Source organism: Pistacia vera, unplaced genomic scaffold (genome assembly GCF_008641045.1).
Source record: "Pistacia vera cultivar Batoury unplaced genomic scaffold, PisVer_v2 Contig141, whole genome shotgun sequence".
NCBI lineage: Eukaryota > Viridiplantae > Streptophyta > Magnoliopsida > Sapindales > Anacardiaceae > Pistacia > Pistacia vera.
The window spans coordinates 441,774-461,592 of record NW_022195478.1 but is presented as its reverse complement, the minus strand read 5'-3'; the positions used below and the strand labels follow the sequence as shown (position 1 = coordinate 461,592).

General features: G+C 36.1%; 3 pseudogenes; all 3 read left to right on the top strand.

The window, feature by feature from the left end:
* The first annotated feature begins 1,206 nt into the window (after nt 1–1,206).
* LOC116123277 lies at nt 1,207–2,513 on the top strand (annotated as a pseudogene).
* Nucleotides 2,514–3,212: 699 nt separating this feature from the next.
* LOC116123280 lies at nt 3,213–4,913 on the top strand (annotated as a pseudogene).
* A 681-nt stretch (nt 4,914–5,594) lies between these two features.
* On the top strand, nt 5,595–7,559 carry LOC116123276 (annotated as a pseudogene).
* The last annotated feature ends 12,260 nt before the right edge of the window (nt 7,560–19,819 follow it).

The window sequence follows — 19,819 nt, the reverse complement described above, 5'->3', positions numbered from 1 at the left end:
TTCTGAGAATGATTTGGCAAAGTAACTGTTGTGTGATGAATAGAATGTAGGGAAACAAAAGTACTGGCTTGTGAACAAATATGTCAAGTAGCTCCTGAGTCTACAATCCAGAACCGATTGGATGAAAATAAAGGACTCAGAGAGACAGAGAAGCAAATACCTGCGAGACAGTTGGTTTGACTAGGATCAGGAGCATTGGTGACCTTTGCCGAGCTACTCAAATGTGTAGAAAGCATGGACATTAGCTGCTGATATTGATTGGAGTTTAGATTCTGTACAAAACCTCCAAAAGAATTAGAGTGATCTGATCTATTATCAGTAGTAGAAACTTGATGAGCAGCAACATTATAATTGTTGTTGGATCTGAATTTATATCCAGGAGGATAACCATGGATCTTGTAGCAACGATCCACAGTATGTCCAAGAATCTTACAATGCATGCAATAAGGCCTATCTCTTTTCTGATTCTTGGTAGCACTGGAATTAGAATTCTGAGAATTTTGAGAACTAGAACCACCAGACTTAGCAACATCTGTTTTAACAGCAAACGCCATAGTGCCATTAGAATTATCAGAGGAAGGATTAGTCCTCCTTTGTTGTTCCTCTTGAACAATAAGAGAGAAAACACGATTGATAGGAGGCATCGGATCCATGAGAAGCAACTGACCACAAACTTGAGAGAAAGAATCATCAAGTCCCATTAAGAAGGACATTATGTACTTCGTTTGATGATGATTGTTAAGATTTTTAATTCCATCACAAGTGCACTTTCCACAAGAAAAATTAGGCCAGTAATTACTCAGCTCTTCCCATATAGTTTTCAGCTTTGTGAAGTAAATGCTAACAGAACTCTGTTCTTGACGCAGATTCATCAATTCACGTTTAAGCTGAAAAATTCTCGGTCCATTCCTCTGTTGAAAACGATCCCTAAGATCTAACCAAATCTCTCGGGCAGAAGAAGCAAAAATAATACTGGCAGAAATTTCCTTTGAAACCGAATTTAAGATCTAAGATATAACAATATTATTATTGCGAATCCAGGAATTGAGTAGATTATTGTCAGTACCTTTAGGTTGAGAAATAGAACCATCAACAAATCCCAATTTGTTCTTCACAGATAGGACAATTAACATCGGCGACTCCAGCTAGTGTAATTCTCATTAGCGAGCTGTTGCGAGACAAGCACTTGCCAGGGCTGTCAGAATCATGAGGATAGTAAGGATTCGAAGGTTCATCAATGGCAGAATGATTCGAATTGGTACGCTCTTCAGAATTGGAATCATCAGCGTTCGAGGACAAAGTAGCCATATTGAAGAAGACAAGAACAATCAATCGTAGGAAGAAAAAGAAACAAGCAAATTTGCAGCGGATCAAATATGCTCTGATACCATATTAAGCTCGAGAAGAAGAAGAAGAAGAACTGTGACGAAGAGAGAGAAGGAAGAATAAACTGCTTTCTTTATCTTGAGAATAACAAAATAGAAGCAGGCTATATATATAGCCACTATTACAATGAATTAATTATAACATAAAGTGTAATTAGTGAAGCTAACTAACTAACTAATCTGAAGATTAACAACTAATCAGTATTTACAATATTTACACATCCTAATAGTATAAGAAAAACTTGTCTACAGTTTGTCTTCTTAGTTGTACCGAGTTTTTGAATTTGTTACTTCCTTTATAACAACAAATTCAATATCATTATCAGACAAGGAAATTGTAGATTATATAATGATTGCCGATATGACACATCCTTTGTGCTTCTCACCTTCTTAATCAGACTTTTCGCTTGCGATCAGTCTATTTATGCTACCGTGGTTAAAGGTGTATATTTCAGAAAAAAGTATATGCAAATAAATCAATTTTCAGAGATTGATAAGCAAACATGCTAACTGAGTATTTACAATTGTTAGCATTAGAGACCCTAAGCATGTATCCTTCTTTGCTAGATTCCTTCAGGAAGGTTGTTAAAGATTTTGAATACGAGGGATACACTATTCCCAAAGGATGGAATGTAAGACAAATATATATATATCATTTTTATTTCCTTATTTCTACGATTTCAAGTGGTTAATAAAAAAAATGGACCTTAAACCACCAGGCTGAGCCCCTAGGGGGAATTCATCGTATATTTTTCCCACTCATTTCTCTGCAAATTAACATTACTATATCCTTAAGTAATTAGTATGTATTTGATTCCTAAAATTCATTTTTGACATGAACTCTCTTCATCAATTTTAGGTAATTTCATAATTTGGGCTGCATGCATCACGGTTTGATCCAACACATTTTGAGGAAGAGGCTAATGCTCATTTGGAGGAGAGCCAAGGATTTGTCCCGGATATGAATTCGCAAGAATTGAAACTCTAGTTACCATTCATTACCTGGTGACCCAATTTCCATGGAAGCTGTGTTGCATGGACACTTCCTTCTCTAGAAATCCTTTTCCAGTTTTCAAGCAGGGATTGCAAATACAAATTGAGCCAAAGAACTTTGTCAATATCAATTAAACTAACAAAGTGAATGAATTTGTGAACAACAATACTAGTACAATCGATGGACTCAAAGATTCAATTTATGAGACTTGCTTTTTTCATGACGCGAGTGGTTTTTACCAACAGTTCATTTCTACCCTAGTATCTACATATTAAAATTTGTTTCATATACCTCTTTGTAACATCGTTTATTGATTAATGCATCTATGTTTTTGAAATATATTATATACTCACTTAGAATTACATTTAGCGTACAAGGTATCATCTACACCCTCCCGCGACTAGCAAAACCCCTCCATCGAAAGATACTTACTATTTAATAACTTTGGATACTTTGATTCAGAATGTAAATAAATAAAGCCATTGTTACATGGTTAAATAATTTTAAACAGCTTACCGTGGTTTTACCAGGTCTTAGGCCATCACATCGCAGATTAGCATTTAGAAGTTGTTTGATAGTATTAATGCTTTCACTTGGACAGCAGCTTCATTACAAATATCGCTTAACAATGACCTTTTGTATTTGATGAAAGGTCCAACACTTGCATGATTTATGATAAGATGGAGAACTTCAATCAAAGATACCCAGTTCCTTTTGTTTACATTAAACATCAAGAAGAAAACACGAGAGAGACCATACGCTTTTCTGTATCTGAGTCCTGAATAAGGACACCAATCTTTCACCAGAAGTTTTCGTGTCTAATAATTTCAGCTATGAACCTTTCAATCTATTTCAGTTACTGTTTTCCTTCTACCTCTATACTATTTTTCCAGTTGGCAAGGAGAACTAATTCCAAAAAGCTTCCTCCAGGTTCTATGGGTTTACCAATATAGGAAACAGCCTCAAATTTCTGCACGCCATGCACACTGACACAATGGAACAATGGTTTCACGAGAGAATTGGGCAATATGGTCCCATTAATAAACTCAGTCTTTTTGGGACCCCAGCAGTATTCTTCATGGGCAGGCTGCAAAAAAAGTTTGTGTAACTTGTGATGCTGATACTCTTGGCCCTCAGCAACCACCATCCTTCAAAATGATTTGTGGTGAGAGGAACATTTTGGAGTTAAATGGAGATGACCACAAGGTGTTAGGGGAATGTTATGTCATTTTGAAGCCTGAAGTTCTGAACACATTGTTGGGAAAATGGAGAAGAAATCAGAAAACACCTGGAGATACACTGGCATGGCAAGCAAAACATTGCAGTAAGTCTAAATATTTTGATAGTTAAAACATAAGCAGAATATTTTTTTTGACATTAAACATCTGAAATATATATACTTTGAGTTTGTATGCTTTTCTGTTTCTCTTTGATGAAATGTGTATTGGATAATAATTTTCTATGACAACATAGGTGATGCCATCGATGAAGACTCTCACCTTCAACATAATGAGTTCTCTTCTATTTGGGATAGAACAAGGAGCAAGCAGAGATGCCCTTATAAAGCTTCTACGACAAATCATTGATGGCTCGGTGTCATTAGCAATAAATTTACCTTTCACATCCTTTCGTCAAGGCCTCAAGCTAGAGCGAAATTTAGATCCATGATCTTGGATCTTATACATGAAAGAAGGGCGGCATTGAAGCATCAAACTGCTGTCCCCATCAAGATCTCATAACTTGCTTGCTTAGCATCCGAAATAGCGACAATTCAATTATTTTATCGGATGAAGAAATAGTAACAATGTATAGTTTTAATGATTGCTGGACATGACACATCCTCTGTTCTCACACCTTCTTGGTCAGGCTTTTAGCCACAAATCCTACAGTTTGCGACAATTGTTCAAGGTATGCAAATAATTTAATTTTCAATGCTAATTATCAAACAAACTTATTGAGTTGTTGGTGAGATTGTGAACAAGAGGAGATAACTAAGAGCAAAGCTTCAGGGGAGCACCTCACATGGGATGACCTAGCCAAAATGAAGTACATTGGCGAGTAGCATTGGAAACTTTGAGGATGTACCCGCCTGTTTTAGGCCCCTTCAAGAAAGTCCTTAAAGACTTGAATATGAAGGATTCACAATCCCCCAGGGATGGCAAGTATGAAACTAAATTTGATTAACTTACGTATATTTTGATACCAAGAATTTAGGACTAATATGTACTTTCCGAAATTTCAGATCGTTTTGGGTGCATCCTTGACACCATGGAGAGGGAGATCTTCCCTGATCCATCAAAGTTTGACCGACACGGTTCGAGAAACAGGCTTCAATCCCAGCTTATAGTTTTGTGGGATTCGGAGGAGGACCAAGGATTTGTCCTGGATATGAGTTTGCAAGAATTGAAACTCTAAGCACCATTCATTACTTGGTGACCCAATTCACATGGAAACTCAGTTGTAATGACACTTTCTCCAGAAATCCAATGCCATCTTTCAAGAGGGGACTACCAATACAAATTGAGCCAAAATAGTTTCAGTGAACTTTGTACTGGTTCTATTAATCTCTATGAAAAACTAATCATGTAACAATTATATTGATGTTTTATTAAATAAATTGTTCAGCCTTTTAAGGAAGAGCCACTATATTCTATCATACACCTGTCATAGAAAAGTTAGCTCGCTAAGCCTTTTTTCATCATTTGGAAAAACAAGCTTGAAGGATTATGCTACAATACTTAAAGTGAAAAGCTCAAAATAAGTTTGACAATCCATCTTTATGACTAGTTTCTGCAAGTGTTGTAAACTGATACCAAAAGACCCATTAATCACTCTGCCAACGCTTCTTTGGAATTTCGCAAGTTTAAATAAAGAAAGATAAAACTGGAATCCAGCAGGCCTAAATAACTGTACATGATTAGAGCATTTCATTGAAAAAGCCGCTCTACAGCGGCTAGTTAGGCGTATCCTAAGAAAAGAATTAGCTAGTTGTATTCATAAAGCTCAAAACTTGTCTTTTCTTTTGATAAGATGGATAAATTATTTCTTTTGATTATTTCAATGTATAAGGGACACACGATTGCTGCAATTATTGAATCTTTAATCCTGCCCAGGTCTCATATCACTGCTAAAAGTCTCTCCATTAGCCATGAATCTTGCTCTGTATTTTTTCTTGATCCTTATGCTTCTGCCCCTTCATCATTTTCTGAAAAAAAAGAACTTCAAAAAAGCTTCCACCAGGTTCTCTGGGGTTGCCTATCATAGGCCAAACACTCAGCTTGTTACATTCTTTGCAAACCAACACTACAGAAAAATGGTTTCAGGAAAGAATAAAGTATGGTCCCATTTCCAAACTCAGTCTCTTTGGGACCCCAACAGTATTCCTTTGTGGGCAGGCTGCAAATAAATTTATCTACACTTGTGATGGCAAGGCACTTGCCAATCAGCAACCGCCATCGATTCGAAGGATTTGCGGCGAGTTGAATATTACTGAGTTGAGTGGTGATGACCACAAGCGTATGAGGGGAGCTCTTGTGTCATTTTTAAAGCCTGAAGTTCTGAAACAATATGTAGGAAAAATGGATCAAGAAATCAAAAACCATCTGGAGCTGCATTGGCCTTACAAAAAAAACATTGCGGTATGTCAAAAATTAATGGTATAGATTTCTGTAAGTTTTTCTGCTTTCTCTTAGGAGCAATTAATGTTGGACATCTCTCTATTTTTGCAACAACATAGGTAATGCCATTGATGAAGAGCCTCACCTTCAGCATAATGAGCTCAATCATATTTGGAATTGAACAAGGATCAACTTGTAGAGCATTTCCATGATATGATGGATGGAATGTTGTCAATACCAATAAATCTGCCCTTCACTCGGTTCCACCGTAGCCTCAAAGCTAGTGAAGAAGCTAGAAAGATAATCCTGCATCTTATTCATGAAAAGAGGGCGGCACTCAAACAACACATTGCTTTTCCTCATCAGGATCTCGTCACTTGCTTGCTTAGTATCAAAAGCAAGGACGATTCAATAGTAATATCCGACGAAGAAATCATAGATAACACCATAATTATAATGATAGCAGGATATAACACTTCCTCTGTGCTTATTACCTTCTTGGTCAGGCTTTTAGCTACTGATAAATTGGTTTGTGCCAACATTATCCAAGGTATGAATATCAAAATCATTCAATTTTTTCACATTCTTTTAAGGGAAATGGCCTTTTATTATTGATAACTTATTGAATTTGAGATTATAGAACAAGAGGAGATAGCTAAATGCAAAGCTTCAGGGGAGGTCCTCACATGGGAAGATCTAGCCAAAATGAAGTACACTTGGAGAGTGGCATTGGAGACTCTAAGAATGAACCCTCCATTACTAGGTGCCTTCAGGAAATCCCTCACAGATTTTGAATATGAAGGATATGTTATCTCCAAAGGATGGCAGGTATATGAAAAATGACCGTCTCTCTCTTCTTAATAGTAAGAACAGGTTTAGTTGAACTACTAAAAAGAGTTTATTTGAAGTCATAAACACTTTTGAAAAAAATTTAAATGTTTGGTTGTATTTAATAAATAAATAAAAAAATAAAAACTTATAAGATTTAGAATAAACTATTTTACGACATATGTCCTGTAAGCTCTTTTAAGCAGATGTAAAATGTTTTTTTAAAATATCCTTATTATAATCCATAAATTTGGCTTTATTTATTTTTGTTTATTAAAATCTGTTTTAATAAATTAATACTAAAGTTATATTTTTATAAGCTCTATTCTAATAAACTATTCTTTAATAAGCTTTATTCAAATAAGGCCTACTAAATAGACCTTAAATGGATCTCCAAACAATTTGATAAACAGTGAATTTATGTAAATTCAAGTAATTTTGGCATCATCAATGACTCAAATGGATGAGAAGCTCTTCCCGGATCCATTGAAGTTTGATCCAACACGTTTTGAGAAACAGGCACCCCCTTTTGGGTTCGTAGCATTCGGAGGAGGACCAAGAATCTGTCCAGGATATGAGTTTGCAGGAATTGAAACTCTAACTACAATTCATTACTTGGTGACCAAATTTTCTTGGAAGCTTTGTTGCAGGGATAATTCTTTCACTAGAAAACCGTTTCCAGTTTTCAAACAGGCATTACAAATAGAAATTGAGCCAAAGAATTCTACTCATTAACCCCTATAGGCTCTAATCATCTCAATGAGGATTAATGTATGTCAAAGGGGTTGTGGTTTTTATTAATCTTAAAATATTGATATCCTTTGCATATTTTATTTTTTATTGAAGTTGTTGGATGATAAAACTGTGCAAGTTGAATCTTCATCACGTGTCTCCCAAAGTGCCTTGTCACCAGGACGCATGTCAGCTCCCTACAAGACACTTTCTTTGGAAGACACATGAAACTTCAAAGGGAAGAAAGTCAGCCATCTCTCAAGGAGTGCATGTCAATCTGCATGTGGAGTCCTTCACCCTTAAGTAGACCTGGCAAAATGGGCAGGTGGGTCGGATACAGGCCAAGTCCAAACGGGTGCAGGTCCCATGGGTACAGGTCTAAAACAAGTCGATCTAAACGGGCCTAAAAAATTAGACCCGCACCTTACCTTATATAGGTACAGGTGGACCCGCGGGTACCCGTTACTGTTGAATACAATTTTGAATTTTAATAGTCATACTCCCATAATTCCTACACTTTTCATTTGTTAGAATCACACCCCCACAATCAACTCTTGCAAATTCATTGATTAAATTTATTTCAAAGCAGCAACTGGTCGTGGGAAGCGGTAGAAGGCTGGGGATGGCCAAGAATGTTTGTGAGGCTTGGTGAAGGATGGTAGGTGGGTGGACAAGTGCTTGGGTGTCTGAGGCAGGCAAGCTGGTTAGGGCAAACTATCGAACACTTGGTGTGCATCAACAGGAGAAAAAAAAAGGGCAGCCATGGGTCGGTTGTGTAGCCCAAAATTACAACCAAAAGCAATCACCAAACAAACAATAATCCAGCAAACCAAAAGCCAGTCAAAGTGAAGCCAAAACAAATGAAAATGGCAACCCAAACGCGGCAGCAGGCAACGATGACAAGGGCGGCAATTGGCGATTTACCAGGTGCTGGGGTTATAGAGGGGGAAACCGGTGTGTCTAGGGGTAGTGATAAGAGCGATTTTGGCAACCAGAATCCAGCTTAGAAGGGAAAAACCCTAACTTGGCAGCGACCGGCGAATGGAGGGATCAATAAGGCAAGAACCCTAGGGGTTTTGGTCAATAGAGGATGACGATGCTAGTGGTAGTGACTGTAAAGGCCAACGACACCAGGGACGATCAGATGGGGTCTAAGATGAAGCTTCCCGTGATCAGGAAAAATGGCCAAATCCAACCAAAAAATCAGTCGATCAGGGAAGGGACAAAGCAATCAGGGTTAGGGTGTTGATTTCCCACGGTTTTGGTGAGAAATCTGCCAGAAATGAAAGCGAAACAACCAGGGGTGATGCTGGCAGTGCTGGGCAATTAGATTCTAGGAATTACCAAATTAGGGATTTAGGTTAAATTTAATAAAAAAAATCACAGGCACTCGCAGGTGTACCCAATCTGCCCGTTTACAAAACTGGTAGGGCCGGGCACAGGTAAAAAAAACAAGCCTAATTATGCAAATGCATACCCTATATTATCTACCCGGGTACGGTCCGACCCGCAAGTTCAGACCCGTTTTGCCAAGTCTACCCTTAAGGCTGGAAGTTGTCCTCCAAGTCATGTGTCAACTCGTATGTGAATTACTTCACCTATAAGCCAATTAGTGCGATGTAGGTTTACACATCAAGTGAACGCAGTGGAATACAAAACGTTTCCTGATCCACAAACCAAAAACCCCTAAGATCGTTATACCTGTTTTACATTGTTTGCATATGATATAAACATTAAACAATTAATATTGTTTCATACCAGTGTTCGGAGCCTCCTTCAATTGATTTGAATCGCTTCCACTCTAAGATAGGAATGAATGTTTGGTATCCACACGAAGACAGGACGACGATCACCAAAGGATTTGATGTGCTAGCCAACCCGATTGGTTCAAGGATAATAGTGCAAAAATTTTCACTTGAAAATTCTTCCCAACCTATGAGTGTTCACGGTTTTGGGAGAGAGAGAGAGAGAGAGGGTAGCTATGGTTTTTGCTTATTGAATGATGATGTTTTAATTTTAACTTGCACTTGAATAGTGCAACAATTAAAACCCTAATCTAATATGGAATAGTCTTATACTAATTCCATATTTAGATTAAATTTATTCCATTACCAAATCAAGGTAATTCCAAACATGGTATTTTAATTTTAAATTTGAATTTGAATTTGAATTTATATTATATTTATTAATATTAATATTATTTTAAATATTAATATTAATTAATAATATAACATTTAAATATATATATATATATACACAATCTCACTTATTTTGATTTCCATATGAAATTAAATATAAGCAATGACCTCAGCAAATCTAATTGCACTGTGAGATTACTAAAATACTCTTTCATCTTAAAAGACGAAAAAGACTCTTCTCACTTACTTATCCTTTATTTGTCATCTATGTGTGTGAACTGAAGGCTCCTCATCATATCGATAGTAAGTAGTATCACGATTGACACTTAATTAATCATCTCACCAAACACAAACTAAGATTGACCTCTAGCAAGGTATCATGGCCACCCAATAGATTCGAATTCAACGAAACAGCTTACCTATCAATGATATGGTTATCGTGCAATCAAATCATTTCATCATACATTTTCTCATCAAGGCTAAGGTACAAAAGTAGTGTCAACCTCGGATCTCCTTGATCTCTTTGTATTCAGTTATTAGACCAACGACCAGAATAGATTGGATTGAGCTACAACTCAATCCCACTGTGGCCACAGATTTAGTGTCATTGCTATTTTACCAAATTGCTTAGTGAGATAATTTCTCCCATACTCGGGAGTGGTGAATCATTTGTTAATCCACCATAGTCTTGATACACTTCTTGATGTAGCTAATCACTACCGTTCTGATAGCCCTGAATAGAACTATGTTAGGCTAGTGTCAAACTACACCAATTGATGCATAAAGTGCTCCGATGATCTCAAGTCTAGGGATCACATGAACCACCATTCATTAGAGGATTTATTCCACGGACACTAGGGGTACCATCTATGTGAAATCCTTTGGTGGATTTGTCCGGTGAACTCGCCTATGGCAAGCACCCATGTGTTGCATGAGGTTATCGACAAACAACCTTGACAAGTGAGATCAATCACTCCTTTTCGATAGAGTCATTCAATACTATGATAGTCTTACCGTATTATCTATGTCCTAAGTTAGAATAATATTGAGACTACGGACATTTCTAGAATGACCACCATATGTGATCATAGGGTCCTCACTATCGAGATTGAAACACTCGATACCCTCGTTATGGTTCTACCATTCTAAGGACATACATCACAACATATAATGAATATAAATTACATAATGTAGAAAAAGCCTTTTATTGATTATAAACATTCTTACAAAAAGTCAATATTACAATAATGGATTGGCTTTAGGGCACCCCTCTAGTAATCTCCCACTTGCACTACAGTCAATCATTCATGTATTTAATACAAATGACCTTAAGTGTTTTTCACGCTTCTGCTGCGATTGAGCCTTCGTCAGTGGATTGACGAGATTGTCATCAGTATGTACTTTGCAAATCTGCATATCTTTTCTCTCAACCATTTCTCTGATGAGATGAAATCGTCTAAATATGTGTTTGGATTGCTGGTGAGATTGTGGTTCCTTTGCTTGAGCTATTGCTCCATTGTTGTCACAATAGACATCTATTGGATCAACAATGGTGGAAAGCACACCAAGTTCAGTGATGAACTTCTTAATCCAAATTGCCTCTTTGGCTGCATCGGATAATGCAATATACTCAGGTTCTATTGTAGAGTTTGCTACAGTGTTTTGCTTAAAGCTCTTCCAACTCACTACGGCTCCATTGAGACAAAATACAAAACCAGACTGTGAGCGATAATCATATTTGTTCGTTTGGAAACTAACATCATTGTATCCTCTAACAATGAGTTCATCTTCCCTTCCATAAACCAAGAACATATCCTTAGTCCTTTTTAGGTACTTAAGGGGGTGTTTGTCTAAGCTTATGAAAATTAGCTTATAAGCAGCTAGTGCTTTTAAGCTAATTTGAGCTTATAAGCATTTGAAATTTAAGTAGTTATGTGTTTGGTTAAAGTGACTGATAAGTAGTTGACGTGTTTGGTAAAATGTGGCTTTTAAGTATATTTTATTATTAAAATGACTAAAAAGGGTACTATAGTAAAATGACCTATTTGAAATATAAAAATAAGGGTATAATATGAAATTTTAAAATTAAATAGGGATAATGCAGTAATATACTTGGTCAAACTAACTTATAAGCACAAAAAAAAAAAGTACCTTCCCCCCAACTTTTTTTTTTTTTTTTTTGGCTTATATGCCTAACTTATAAGCCCAAAAAAGTTACAAACAAACATGTCGCTTAATTTTAGAGCTTATAAACTAGTTTGACCAGCTTATAAGCTCAGACAAACACCCTCTAAGAATGTTTTTGATAGCTATCCAATGACACTCACCTAGATTCGATTGATATCTACTATATGCGCTTGATGCACATCAAACATCAACCCGAGTACATAGTATGGACTCTTCCATACTAAATCTCTTCAGTACTTTATCTATGTATGTACTCTAACTTAGGCTAAGCAACCTACACGGTCTACTACAATAGATCTTTATTTCGTGGGTGTAGGCTGCTCCTTCTAAGTTCTTCATAGAGAAGCACTTGGATAACCAAGTCTTTACTGACTGCAAGTGTGGTATATAATTCCCGATCAGAAGTATGTCGTCAACATACAACACCAAGAATGCAACTGCAATCTCACTTACTTTCTTGTAAACACATGGCTCATCTTCATTCTTGATGAAACCAAAGTCTTTTACAACTTCATCAAAACGAATGTTCCAGCTCCTTGAAGCTTGCTTGAGTCTATAAATAGACCTTTGCAACTTGCATCTCTTATCAGCTTGTCCATCAAGAACGAAACCATCAGGTTGTATCATATACACATTTTCTTCTAGGTTTCCATTCAAGAAAATTGTTTTGACATCTATCTACCAAATTTCGTAATCTTGATATGTAGCAGCTACGAGCATAATTTGGATAGACTTAATCATGGCAACTAACAAAAAGGTATCTTCATAGTCAATGTCATGAATTTGTTTGAAACCTTTGGCAACCAACCGTGCCTTATAGGTATGCACGTTGCCATCCATGTTAGTCTTCTTCTTGAAGACCCATTTACACCCTATGGGTTTTACCCCTTTAGGTGGATCCACCAAAGACCATACTTGATTATAGTACATGGAGTCCATCTCATATTTCATGGCTTCAAGCCATTTAACGGAATCTGGATCTGATAAAGCGTCATCATAGGTTCTGGGTTCATTGTCTTGGTAGACTAGTACGTTGCCATGTTGAGTCACAGGAAAACCATATCTCTCGGGCTCATAGCATACTCTTTCATACTTATACAGCTCCTGTACTACTTAAGGTGGTTCACTTTGATCCACAGATTGTGGAGTAACCTTCTCATGATGTTCAACTACTTCTTATGGCACATCATCTCGTCCTTCATCTAATGTATCCTGTGGTACTAGAACTTCATCAAATTTTACTTTTCTCCCACTAATACCTCTTAAAAGAAATTTATTCTCTAAGAAGACACTAGTACGAGCAACAAAAATTTTACGCTCTTTTAGGTGGTAGAAATTGTATCAGTTGGTCTCCTTAGGATACCACACAAATATACATTTATTAGATTTCAGGCCTAGTTTGTTCGAAATCAATTTCTTGACATAAGCTTCTCAACCCCAAATCTTCAGATAAGACAAGTTGGGTTTTCGCCAACTCCATAGTTCATATGGAGTCTTATCCATAGACTTTGACAACACATGGTTCAGTATGCGAGTCGTAGTCTCTAGGGCATAACTCTATTATGATGCGGGTAGATCACTAAAACTCATAATAGACCTGACCATATCAAGCAAGGTCATATTCCTCCTTTTAGACACACCATTGTGTTGGGATGTATAAGGAAGAGTGAGTTGTGATACTATCCCACACTCCTTTAGGTATTCATAAAACCTAGAGTTTAAGTATTCACCTCCTCAATCTGACCGAAGAGCTTTAATACTCTTGCCCAACATATTTTGTACTTCATTCTTGAATTCTTTGAATTTATCAAAGGCTTCAGATTTATGTCTCATAAATCTGATGAAGTCATCAGTAAATATGATGAAGTACAAATATCCACCTTTGGCTTCAACTGTTAGTGGACCACATATATCATTATGGATAATGCCTAACAATTCAGTAGCCTTTTCACTTTGTCATGTGAAAGACGACTTGGTCATCTTGCCTAAAAGGCACGACTCCTATACCTCAAATGACTAGAAGTTAAAAGGGTCCAAAACTTCATCTTTGTGAAGTTTTGCGATGCGGGTCTGATTTATATGACCCAGTCTACAGTGCCAAAGGTATGTTTAGGTATGTTCGATATGTTTAGCTTTCTTTGTTTCTACATTGAGAATATCTTTATTGTTTAAATTAAGAACATATAATCCATTATATAACCTTGTAGTTCCAAATAGAATATCATTCAAACTAAAGGACAACAATCCATTAGAAATTTCAAAATGATTTCCCATATCATCCAAAGCAGATACTGAAATAATATTTCTGGAAATTGAAGGTACGAAATAACAATTATTTAGTTCTAATAATAAGCCTATAGGCAAAGTCAAACAATAAGACCCTACAGCTAATGCAGCCACGTGTACTCCATTTCCAACTCATAGTTCCACCTCTCCCTTGGCAAGTAATCTACTCTGCCTTAGTCCCTACACATTAGTACAAATGTGAGTATCACATCTTGTGTCAATGATCCAAGATGTTGAAGGGGAAAAGTTAATCTCAATCGTGTACATACCTGAAGTCGAGGCGTCTAACTTCTCCTTACTTGCAAGGAAAGCCTTGTAGTGATTCCTCTAGTGGTTAGGCTTGCCACAATAGAAGCAAACTATCTTCCCAACTTTCCCAATGCCACTCTCAGGCTTAAGAACATCTTGTCCTTTGGGTTTGGACTTGGGATACACCTTGGCCTTTCCCTTACCCTTACCCTTACCCTTTTCCTTTACCAACAGCAACGAGTAAAATAGGTTTGGACCTTTTCAAGTCCTGCTCCGTAGTCCTCAGCATATTTAGGAGCTCTGACAAGGACTTTACCATTGTGTTCAATTGAAGTTCATTATGACTGGTGAATAAGAGTTAGGTAATGATTGCAGAATCAAGTCACATTGCAATTTCTACATCAACACCAAAACCCAAAGTCTCAAGCCTCTCTATGTACCCAATCATCTTGAGCACATAAAGGCTAACTTGGGCTCCCTCAGCCATTCAGTTACTAAATAGTGCCTTCGACACCTTGTACCTCTCATATCTAGCTTTCTTTTGATATAGCTCCTTGAGATGCAGAATTATGGCATATGCATCCATATTCTCATACTGCTTTTATAGCTCAGATGTCATTGATGCTAGCATAATGCATTGAACGTTATCGGCATCATCAAGGAACTTTTGATAAGTATCCTTAGATTTCTGAGTAGCATTAGGTTCAGGTTCAGGTTCAGGTTCAGGTTCAACTTCAGGCTCAGGCTCAGGCCCAGGCTCAGCTGGATAAGGCTTATCGAAGACATACAATTTCTTTTCGAACTTAAGTACAATTTGAAGATTTCGATACCAATCCGAGAAATTGGATCCATCCAACTTGTTGTCTTTCTCGATTGTCGATCACAATGATAGGTTAGTGTTGCTCATTTAATGAATCAATAAGTGCCAAAAAAAAAAAAAATTATTATCATGTTTATTGTTATTTAATAAGGTCTTTTATTAAACAATCACTCCTGTTATTTTTCTTCAAGTTAATAGCCCTCACTATTAACTCGGGAAAGCCCGTTGGCTTTTCTGGTGGACTGAGATCCCATCTAGCCCATTTCAAACCTTCGCTTTAGCAAACAAGCCAAAATGGGTTGATTAGGTAGGTCAACAAACTTAATTCACACCAGTAATAGCTCCAACTACCAATCTCAAATGCAAAATAAGCCAATAAACCAATTACACAATTCAATTGCTCAAACCATAGTCCTCAAGTGTAATTCTCAATATCAATAGAGTGGACACTACATATCATCACGTACACATAATCTAGTGTATTTCTCTCCTATGCCTATGATGTGTTTATCCACCTTCACTTTGGCGAACAAGCAAAACACATCATTTAAGTCGACCTATCACCATTAAGGAAAACTCCAATGATATTTGACTTCCTACTGGTAGAAGTATACCCTTCTCTTTTGCAAACAAGGTTCCAACGAATATTGGTTTGATCAAATCCATGGTGATGGAAGGCCTTTTAATTAATTGACTTAATATACTTTTGTTAAGGGGGTTTTATTTTATGTCTCACCAATTTTATCTTTATTAGCATGTTATAGTCTTAACATACACCTTTAGCATGCATACTAAGCATTAAGGAAATGTGTAGGTGTAGAGCCTTAACTAAAATTGAATTCCTCGAGCCTAGAGGAATCGGTAAGTTAACCTAGGTATAAATGAATAAATGAATTCTTCAAGTAATTCATCTTCTTCTTTCCATCGCTTCTTCCTCTCAAACATTACACAACTTTCAAAATAAAATTATATTTTACATAATTAAAAAGAAACCTCAAGTTACATTCAAGGGGAGTGAGATGAGAGAGAGAAGTTACACCAAAGAGTATAGAGAAAGGCAGGGCACGAATGCCCTATTTTAAATAATCGAAATAATTCTTAAACTAGGTTCATAGGCTTATGCACCAAACACCATGCATATTCACAAACAAGAAGATGCATAAACAAATCAAAAATAAATTTTGATTAAGTTGGTGAATTTTTTATTACCCCTTGATATTTAGCAATGTTACATTTTAGTCCAACAAATTTTAAAATTTTCATTTTAGTCCCTTGTTATTGGGCCTCCAGAACGTTTCTAACATGCAATAACATATAATAGAAAATTATGGATTAAAACTATCACGCAATAACACGAACATGGCCCAAAATTCAACTCGTTGCATCAATACACGGGCTACCCAAAAAAATTCCAAACTTGTTGCGCGTTTTAACGTGCACCAGATCAAGCACTTGGCTGAAAAACCAAGTGCAGGAAGCACTTGGCCACCTTGGGGCAGCCACACACGGTAAGAATCGTAGAGGACAATAGCAACACACTCGCATGCGTTGTTGTGCGCATTAGTAGCCTCTATGCCATCGCACAAGGCTTCCGTTGTGCTGTTTGCAGTGGCACAACCTAAGGCATGTGGCCAAAACTCCCCATGCATGAGCAGTGTTGTTGTTGCTGCTGTCGTGCAGTAGCGCATTGCCTTTCACAGCAGTGCACTCTATAGATCAAAATCAAGTTTTATTTGATTTCGATCAAACACAAACAGATCAATCATATGCAATATATATAATGCAGCACACCAAACAAACATGCAATGAACAATTTTAAGATTTAAATTAACATATTAAAACTCTAATCAACTATCATTGAAACCATATCATCCAAACGTTATTTTAAACAATGTAATCAGGTATAAGAGGCTTTGATACCACAATAGGTTTACAGATCAAGTGAACGCAGCATAATATAAAACTTTTTCCGATCCACAAACCAAAAACCCCTAAGATCCTTATACTCGTTTTACATTGTTTGCATATGATATAAACATTAAACAATTAATATAGTTTCATACCAGCATTTGGAGGCTTCTTCAATTGATTTGAATTGCTTCCACTCCAAGGTATGAATGAACGTTTGGTATCCACACAAAGATAGGACGACAATCACTAAAGTATTTGATGTGCTAGCCAAACCGATTGGTTCAAGGATAATAGTGCAGAATTTTTCACTTAAAAATTCTTCTCCAACCTATGACTGTTCACGGTTTTGGGAGAGAGAGAGAGGGCAGCTAGGGTTTTTGTTTATTGAATTATAATGTTTTAATTTTAAGTTGCACTTAAATAGTGCAACAATTAAAACCCTAATCTAATATGAAATAATCTTATACTAATTCCATATTTATATTATATTTATTCCATTACCAAATCAAGGTAATTCGAAACATGATATTTTAATTTTAAATTTGAATTTGAATTTATATTATTTTTATTAATATTAATATTAATTAACAATATAACGTGTATATATATAATTAAATACACAATCTCACTTATTTTAATTTTCATATGAAATTAAATATAAGCAACGACATCAGCAAATCTAATTGCACTATGAGATTACTAAAATATCCTTTCATCTTAAAAGACGAAAATACTCTTCTCACTTACTTATCATTTATCTATCATCTATGTGTGTGACCTGAAGGCTTCTCATCATATCGGTAGTGAGTAGTATCGCGATTAACACTTAATCAATCACCAAACACAACCAAGATTGGCATCATAGCTACCCGATATATTCGAATTCAGCGAAACAGCTTACCTATCAACGATATAGTTATTGTGCAATCAAATCCTTTGATCATACATTATCTCATCAAGACTGGGATACAGAAATAGTGTCAATCTCAATGTCCTTGATCCCTTTGTATTCGGTTATTAAACCAATAACCAAAATAGATTGGATTGAGCTACAACTTAATCCTACTGTGGTCACAAATCTAGTGTCATTGCCATTTTTCCAAATTGCTCAATGAGATAATTTCTCCCGTACCCTAGAGTGATGAATCATCTATTAATCCACCATAGTTTCGATACTCTTCTCGATGTAGCCAATCACTACCATTCTGATAGCCCTAAATAGAACTACATTGGGTTAGTGTCAAATTACACTAATCGGTACACAAGGTGCTTCAGTAATCTCAAGTCTAAGGATCACATGCACCACCATCCGTTAGAGAATTTACTCTCCAGACACTAGGGGTACCATCTATGTGGAATTTATGTGTTGCACCAGGTTGTTGGCAAACAATCTTAACAAGTGAGATTAGTCACTACCTTTCAACAGAGTCGTTCAACACTATGATAGTCTTACTATATTATTTGTGTCCTAAGTCAGAATAATACTGGGGTTACAAACATTTATAGAATGGCCACCATATGTGATCATACGGTCCTCACTATCGATATTTGAAACACTTGATATTCTCGTCACGGTTTTATCATTTTAAGGACATACATCACAACATATAATGAATATGAATTACATCGTGTAGAAAAAGCCTTTTATTGATTATAAACATTCTTATAAAGAGTCAATATTACAATAACGAATTGGCTCTAGGGCACCTACTCTAACATGTGGCGTCACATATCCAATTACATATGGATTACTTCATGCCCAAGATCACTTTCGAAACACTATAAATATGGGTCCCTCACCCCAAATCAAAGATCTAGACTTTCATTTTCTCAAGAGCTATAGAGCAACTCTCTCTAGAATCAAATATCTTTCATTATAAACACATCAATAAGATAACACTAGACGTAAGAATTGCTTACTACATCCAAAAAAACTGCTCTTGCTTGTTTTGTTATTTACTATTTCGCATTTCATTTTCTTTACACATTTCTCGGTCTTCAATAGACCGTTTGCGTAAACCTCCTTGAAGGTTTGTGTACATCTTGTTACTGTGAAAATACGCATTAGTCTAAGAAATGAACTTTAAAACTTATAATATAATTTTTTTTAAAATATGTTCAATTATATTCCAAACATTTTAATATCCAAAACCTGCATTTAGAGTTAAGTAATCCTAGAAATTTTGTTTAATTTTAAGTTAAAAAAAAACCATGTTTTAAGTCAATGTTTTTTTTTTTCAAATAAATAAATAAATAATAGTATATACAGTAAAACCTCTCTATAGTCATAACGGTGGGATGAACTAATTTTATTACTATGAGGAGGTTATAACTTAATAGAGGTGCAGTTACAAAAATTATTGTTTTGATTTCTTATTTTATAATTCATATTTTAGTATTACAATATTAAGATCTCAATTCATGTTTTAATAGTATTAGGATTTCAATTTAGCGCTTCAATTGTCTACTTTTGAAACAGATAGAAGATCGTGTCTTGAAACTAGCAAAAATAAGTGTCATTGATGGAACTGTAAATGCAGTTGATGCATGGTCAATTGATGTAAAGCCACAGACAATTGTCAATGGTTTTAAGCACTGCAAAATTAAGACCTCTGATGTCGATGAATTGCAAGTTACAAATGAAGTGGATAAAGAGAATAAAAAAGAGTCAT